The sequence below is a fragment of the Hordeum vulgare genome, chromosome 1H, assembly GCF_904849725.1.
Source record: "Hordeum vulgare subsp. vulgare chromosome 1H, MorexV3_pseudomolecules_assembly, whole genome shotgun sequence".
Lineage (NCBI taxonomy): Eukaryota > Viridiplantae > Streptophyta > Magnoliopsida > Poales > Poaceae > Hordeum > Hordeum vulgare.
Window position 1 is genome coordinate 445,127,086 of NC_058518.1, and position 6,542 is coordinate 445,133,627.

Genomic DNA, 6,542 nt, shown 5'->3' on the forward strand with positions numbered 1-6,542 from the left:
TTGTAAAAAAATCTACACTTTCTTAACAGTAAATTCAAAAGCAATAGCAAAAAAATCTAAAATGTATTGGCATCCAAGATAATTGGGTGCGCTACGTGCGTATATATATTTGGTGTGAAATGACATCCCACAAGCTCTAGTAAGAAAACAAAAATTCGCTATTTTTTTGTGGGCAAAATTTTGTTTCATTTTGCTACGAGCTCCTCAAATGTCAAAAGATGAGAAAAAAATGCACGCGCCTTGGGCACGAGAGCATATTGAACCCCCAAATATTTCAGTTTCTTTGCTATTTGTTTTGAATTTACTATTCACATAGAGTGGATTTTTTTCTGCCATAGGCTCCTCAAGTGTCGAAAGACCACAAAAATTGGCACGCCCCATATGCATGTAAGCATATTAGATGACAGAAAAACATTTTTTTTCCATTTTTTGAACTTATTTTCAAATTTAATGCTCATCTAGTCAAAACCGGTAAAAATGTGTGTCGTTAAAACTGATTTTTGACTAAACTTACCTAGCTTTGAGACTTGAAGGACCAGATGTGCACCAAAATTTTTTAGGAACCAAGTATATATTTTTGGGAAACTTGAAGAACTAAAAACATACTTTTTCTCTTAGATCTTCGGTCAACGCATCCCGTGCCTAACATGCCAACTCATGGTGCTAAAATTGCGAGTAGTCCCGGTAGGGTGGAGCGCTTGACCAAAAATTGTAGAAGGATCGTAGACGGGGAATTTACTCATATTAGGGCCGTGACCGTGGAGGTAATACACTACTCCTACTTTTTTTTGATTGATGATCGAGAAAATGCACATGCGAGGGGATACAATATGCCTGGATATGTTACTACCCAGACGATGAATAGATTTCATATGATTTTCAACTACCCCGTCGCATCGCCTTATAAAGGGGACGAGGCCCAGGGTGACACATCTTATTAACCAACATAGAGCCGCCCTCGTATGACGGGTCCTTAACTTGTAAGCCAAGATGGAGAACTTTTTACAAGGAAGACTTCACATAGGATGAAGGGTCCTGGACTATTGGGCCCTGAGGCCAGTCCAACAACGGGCCTCCTCGCAGATGAGGCACCCCTAGCTCAGTGCACCGTTTGAAGGAAGCACATGCAAAGTGGGGCTCAGGTCCAGGTGGAGCGGCAAAAGGCCGACAAAGCTTGGACAACGGAGTGGGCACTACAACGACAGAGGTCGCCAGCAAACCTCCTCAGATTCGCTTCCAGTTTATGAGGTTTCATACACACAAACTGCATCGCGGGCGTTTCATGTACGACGACGTTGGATGGCCTAAAAATTCCAAGTGTTTGAACATTTGAGAGTGTTTGGGTGTACGACATTGGAGTTGAGACCTCCTCCTCAACGCGTGTTGTGCTTCTTAAGAAAATGGCGCTTACGCCAGAGGGCATTATGGACCGGCCCAACAAAAACGGTGTTCACCACAAGCAAAGATGAGTGAGTGGCTTGTGTTTAGAAAAAAGGGCGAGCAATCGAGCGGTCTGGTGGTAACGGCCAAACTGCTGCTATTGATGTTTCAGGAACTTGTGGGCCGTTGGACGAGAAATAAGACTATTCACAATGGAGAGTAACATATAGTAGTAACATACATATGTTACTAGTCTAAGTTACTACCTCCACAGTGGATAGTAACATAGAGGTATTAGCATTGAGCCTTTTATTTATTATCATATAGACTCATCTTACCTTGGTATACGCTATGTTACTTCTACTATGAGTAACATGTTAAATTACTCAATTTCTCTCTCTTCTCATTAATTAGTTTCCACATCTTATTTCGTGCTTAGCTGACATCTATGTTACTACCTATTTACTCCTATTGTGGGTAGTCTAAGGGGGCAAGATTTTGCCCCAAGGTGGGCTACTTGTACTTTTGTATACTCGTCCTCGTTTTTGTAGGAAAGAGCAAAGCGGGACTAAGTCTATTTCTATGCAAGCTCTTTCACACTACATCTCCATCTTTTCTGTATTTTCTTTCAACGGGTCGCATGTGCTGCTACCATCAGAAGAGAACTTCATTTCACGTAGCTATATCAGTCAAGCCATGTCCACTTTGAATCTGCACCCGTAGTCCTGTATTGCAGCGAAATGTTCCAACAACACTCTGGATCAGACTGCTCTGGATGCATCACTATAGATGTTAGAGATACGACATGCAACCGATACGATGAAGAATGAAGCCAAGCAAAGGGATACAATATTTTAACGTGGAAAACCCCTCCAACACGAAGAGAAAAAAGCCACGGGCGTCAGCCAGCCAAACTTCACTATGATCGGGTGAGGTTACAAACGCCGGGGATTATGACTAAGCGACATATCCCGTGCGGCGGCTTACAAGAGGTATATATAACACATGTGTCCTAGGTCAACCCTGGGCCATACCGCGGGGGGCTTGCCCCCCCCCCCCCCCACATCCCCCCAGGCGTCCCTAACGGGGGCTTAGGTCTTGTTAGTAAGCTTTCCAATACATGTGAGCAGCATTTACACATAATTTTAATTTGAAAAAGGCATCGGCGATATGGTTATTTTCCTGCCACATGTTCTAAGATCTTGAACGCCCGACGAGCGCTGATACAGGAGAGAGGAGGGGTAGATGGGGAGGCCGAGTACACGAGTGGCACAGAGCCACTGAAGAGGGAGAGAGACGGCGGCGTTGAAATCTGAAAACCAAATTCAAGCTAGGCACAAGAGAGGCGAGAGGTGGGTGAAAGAGACGCGTTTCAATTTTAGGACAACACAAGATTCACTTTGCATGTGTAGCAATGCTACTGCAACAAAATACCTTCCAACGGCGCCAGAAATAGGAATGTTGCTTGATACTCCTCAGCAACGGCACCAGGAATCCTTCTGCTACGGCTACGCCTTAAGGTACTTCCTAGGAAAATATGCAAAGGATTTCCCCCGTGGCCTTGGAGCCTTGCGTTGGTGTTCCCTCGAAGCGGAAAGGGTGATGTAGCACAGCGGTGGTAAGTATTTCCCTCAGTTTGAGAACCAAGGTATGGATCCAGTGAAGGAGTATCACAAGTGCCTGCACAAACACAAAAAGCTTGCTCCCAACGCTATGAAGGGGTTGTCAATCCCTTATAGATTGTCCGCCAAGTGAGAACTGAAAGCAGCAAAGTAACAAAGCAAAGTAAAAAACGAAAGTGGAAACGATAGATGTGAATAGACCCGGGGGCCGTAGTGTTTACTAGTGGCTTCTCTCATGAAAGCAAGTAGACGGTGGGTGAACAAATTACTGTCGAGCAATTGATAGAACCGCGCAAAGTCGTGACGATATCTATGGCAATGATTATATCTATAGGCATCACGTACAAAACAAGTAGACCGATCCTTTTTGCATCTACTACTATTACTCCACACGTCGACCGCTATCCAGCATGCATCTAGTGTATTAAGTCCAAAAGAACAGAGTAATGCCTTAAGCAAGATGACATGATGTAGATGGCAACTACACAATGTGTGCCTTGCTGCCCCTACTGTCACTGGAAAAGGTCACCACACGGTAAGAACCCAAAACCAAGCACTTCTCCCATTGCAAGAATCATAGATCTAGTTGGCCAAACAAAACCCAAGACTCGGAGAGACTTACAAGGATATCAAATCATGCATATAAGAAATCAGCAAAGACTCAAATATATATCATAGATAATCTGATCACAAATCCACAATTCATCGGATCTCGACAAACACAGCGCCAAAGAAGATTACATCGGATAGATCTCCATGAAGATCATGGAGAAGTTTGTATTGAAGATCCAAGAGAGATAAGAAAGCCATTTAGCTACTAACTACGGACCCGTAGGTCTGAAGTGAACTACTCACGAGTCATTGGAGGGGCGATGATGATGATGAAGAAGCCCTCCAACTCCAAAGTCCCCTTCGGCAGGGCGCCGGGAAGGGTCTCCAGATGAGATCTCGCGGAAACGGAAGTTTGCGGCGGCGGAAAAGTATTTTCATGGCTCCCTTGATTTTTTTTCTTCCTGATTTTTAGCGAATATATAGGCGCAAGATCTAGGTCCGGGGGCGCCAGGGAGGCCACAAGCCTGCCCACCGCCGCCCCCTTGGTGGCGGAGTGGGGGCTTGTGGGCTCCCTGTAGCCCTCCTGGCTTGGCCCACACGCCCCCTGATCTTCTTTCGTTCGGGAAAAAATCACTTTGGGGATTTTATTCCGTTTGGACTTCGTTCCAAAATCAGATCTGAAAAGAGCCAAAAACATAGAAAAAATAGGAACTGGCACTTGGCACTGAATTAATAAGTTAGTCCCAAAAAAGATATAAAAGGTACATAAAACATCCAAAGATGAACAGATAACATGATGAAACCATCAAAAATTATAGATACGTTTGAGACGTATCAAGCATCCCCAAGCTTAACTCCTGCTCGTCCTCGAGTAGGGAAGTGATGAAGAATGAATTTTTGATGCTTTCATACTACCTATCATAGATGTCCTTTGTAACTCCTCTTATGTGACGTGAATGTTAAGATCCATTAGATTCAAAACAATAGTTTGCTATTGACGTGGAAACAATAATAATTCAAGCAAACTAGCAAGGTAATCATGAACTTTCAAAATAACAAGGCCAAAAGAAAGTTATCCCTACAAAAGCATATAGTCTGGCTATGCTCTATCATCATTGCACAACGAATCTAAATCATGCACAACCCCGGTATTGGCCAAGTAATTGTTTCACACCTTTACTTTCTCAAACCTTTTCAACTCTCACGCAATACATGAGCGTGAGCCATGGTTATAGCACTATAGTTGGTGTGGAGTGTGGTGGAGGTTGCAAGACAAAACAAAGAGAAGATTGTCACATTAACTAGGCATATCAATGAGCTGTGGAGATGCTCATCAATAGATATCAATGTGAATGAGTAGGGATTGCCATACAAATGATGCACTAGAGCTAAGAGTATGTGAAAGCTCTTAAAGAGAACTAGTGGGTGTGCATCCAACTTGCTTGCTCACGAAGACCTAAGGCAATTTTGAGGAAGCCTATCATTGGAATATACAAGCCAAGTTATATAATGAAAATTTCCCACTAACTATATGGTGGTGACAAAACAAGAAAACTCTCAATCATGAAGATCATGGTGCTTAATATGCACAAGTGTGGAAAAAGTGGTAACATTGTCCCTTCTCTCTTTTTCTCTCATTTTTTTATTTTTGGTGGGATCTTTGGCCTCTTTTTTTTGGTGGGCTTATTTGGCCTCTTTTATTTCCTCACATGCGACAATGCTCTATTAATGATGATCATCACACTTTCAACTCAAAACTTAGAGCAACGATGACTCTATATGGAATGCCTTCGGTAGTGTACCGTGGCAATGATCTAGCATGGCATAGACATTAATGGAAACATCATGCTAGCTATCTTACGATCGTGCAATGGCAATGTAGACGTGGTGGCACATGTCATGGTGGTAGTTGCATGGCAAATATCTCGGAATGACTTTGAAAAAGTCATAGTAGGTAGGTATGATGGCTGTTTTGAGGGAGGCTAATGGTGGGTTTTGTGCACCGGCGAAAGTTGCACGACACTAAGAAGATAGTGATGGTGGAAGGTGAAAGTGCATCTAAACCATGGACTCAACATTAGTCATGAAGAACTCATATACTTGTTGCAAAAGTTTTATTAGTAATCGAAACAAAGCATTCAAAGCATACTCTTAGGGGAAGGGTTGGTAGGTATAAACCATCGCGCGATCCCGACCGCCACGCAAAGGATGACAATCAATAGACTAATCATGCTCAGATTTCATCACATAGCGGTTCACCATACGTGCATGCTACGGGAATCACTAACTTCAACACAAGTATTTCTAGATCCACAACACCTTACTAGCATAACTTCAATATTACCACAACCATATCTCAAAACTAATTGAGAGGAATCAAACTTCTCTAACTATTCAATGCACATGAAGGTGGAAGTTTTCGTATCCCTTTGGATAACTACCCCTTTTGAGACTACTTTCAAAGCATAGATCAACTACCAAGCCACGCACCACTGTGCTCTAAAAGATATAAGTGAAGCACATAGAGCAAAAGTATCTATCTCAAAAGATATAAGTGAAGCACATGTGAGCTGAATTGTCTACCAAAAGATATAAGTGAAGCTCGACAAAATCACGGTGAGTGCATGTCTCTCTCTCTAGGTGTGCAGCAAGGATGATTGTGACACAACAAAAATAAAAGACTCCTACGATACAAGACGCTCCAAGCAAAAACACTTAACATGTGGTGAATAAAAATATAGCCCCAAGTAACGTTACCGATGGATTGAAGACGAGAGAGGGGATGCCTTCCCGGGGCATCCCCAAGCTTAGGCTTTTACGGCATCCTTGAATCTCTTGGGGTGCCTTGGGCATCACCAAGCTTGAGCTCTTGCCACTCTTTATCTCTTTGTCCATAAGAACTTCACCCAAAACTTGAAAACTTCACAACACGAAACTTAAACAGAAACTCGTGATAACATTAGTATAAGAAAGCAAACCACCACTTCC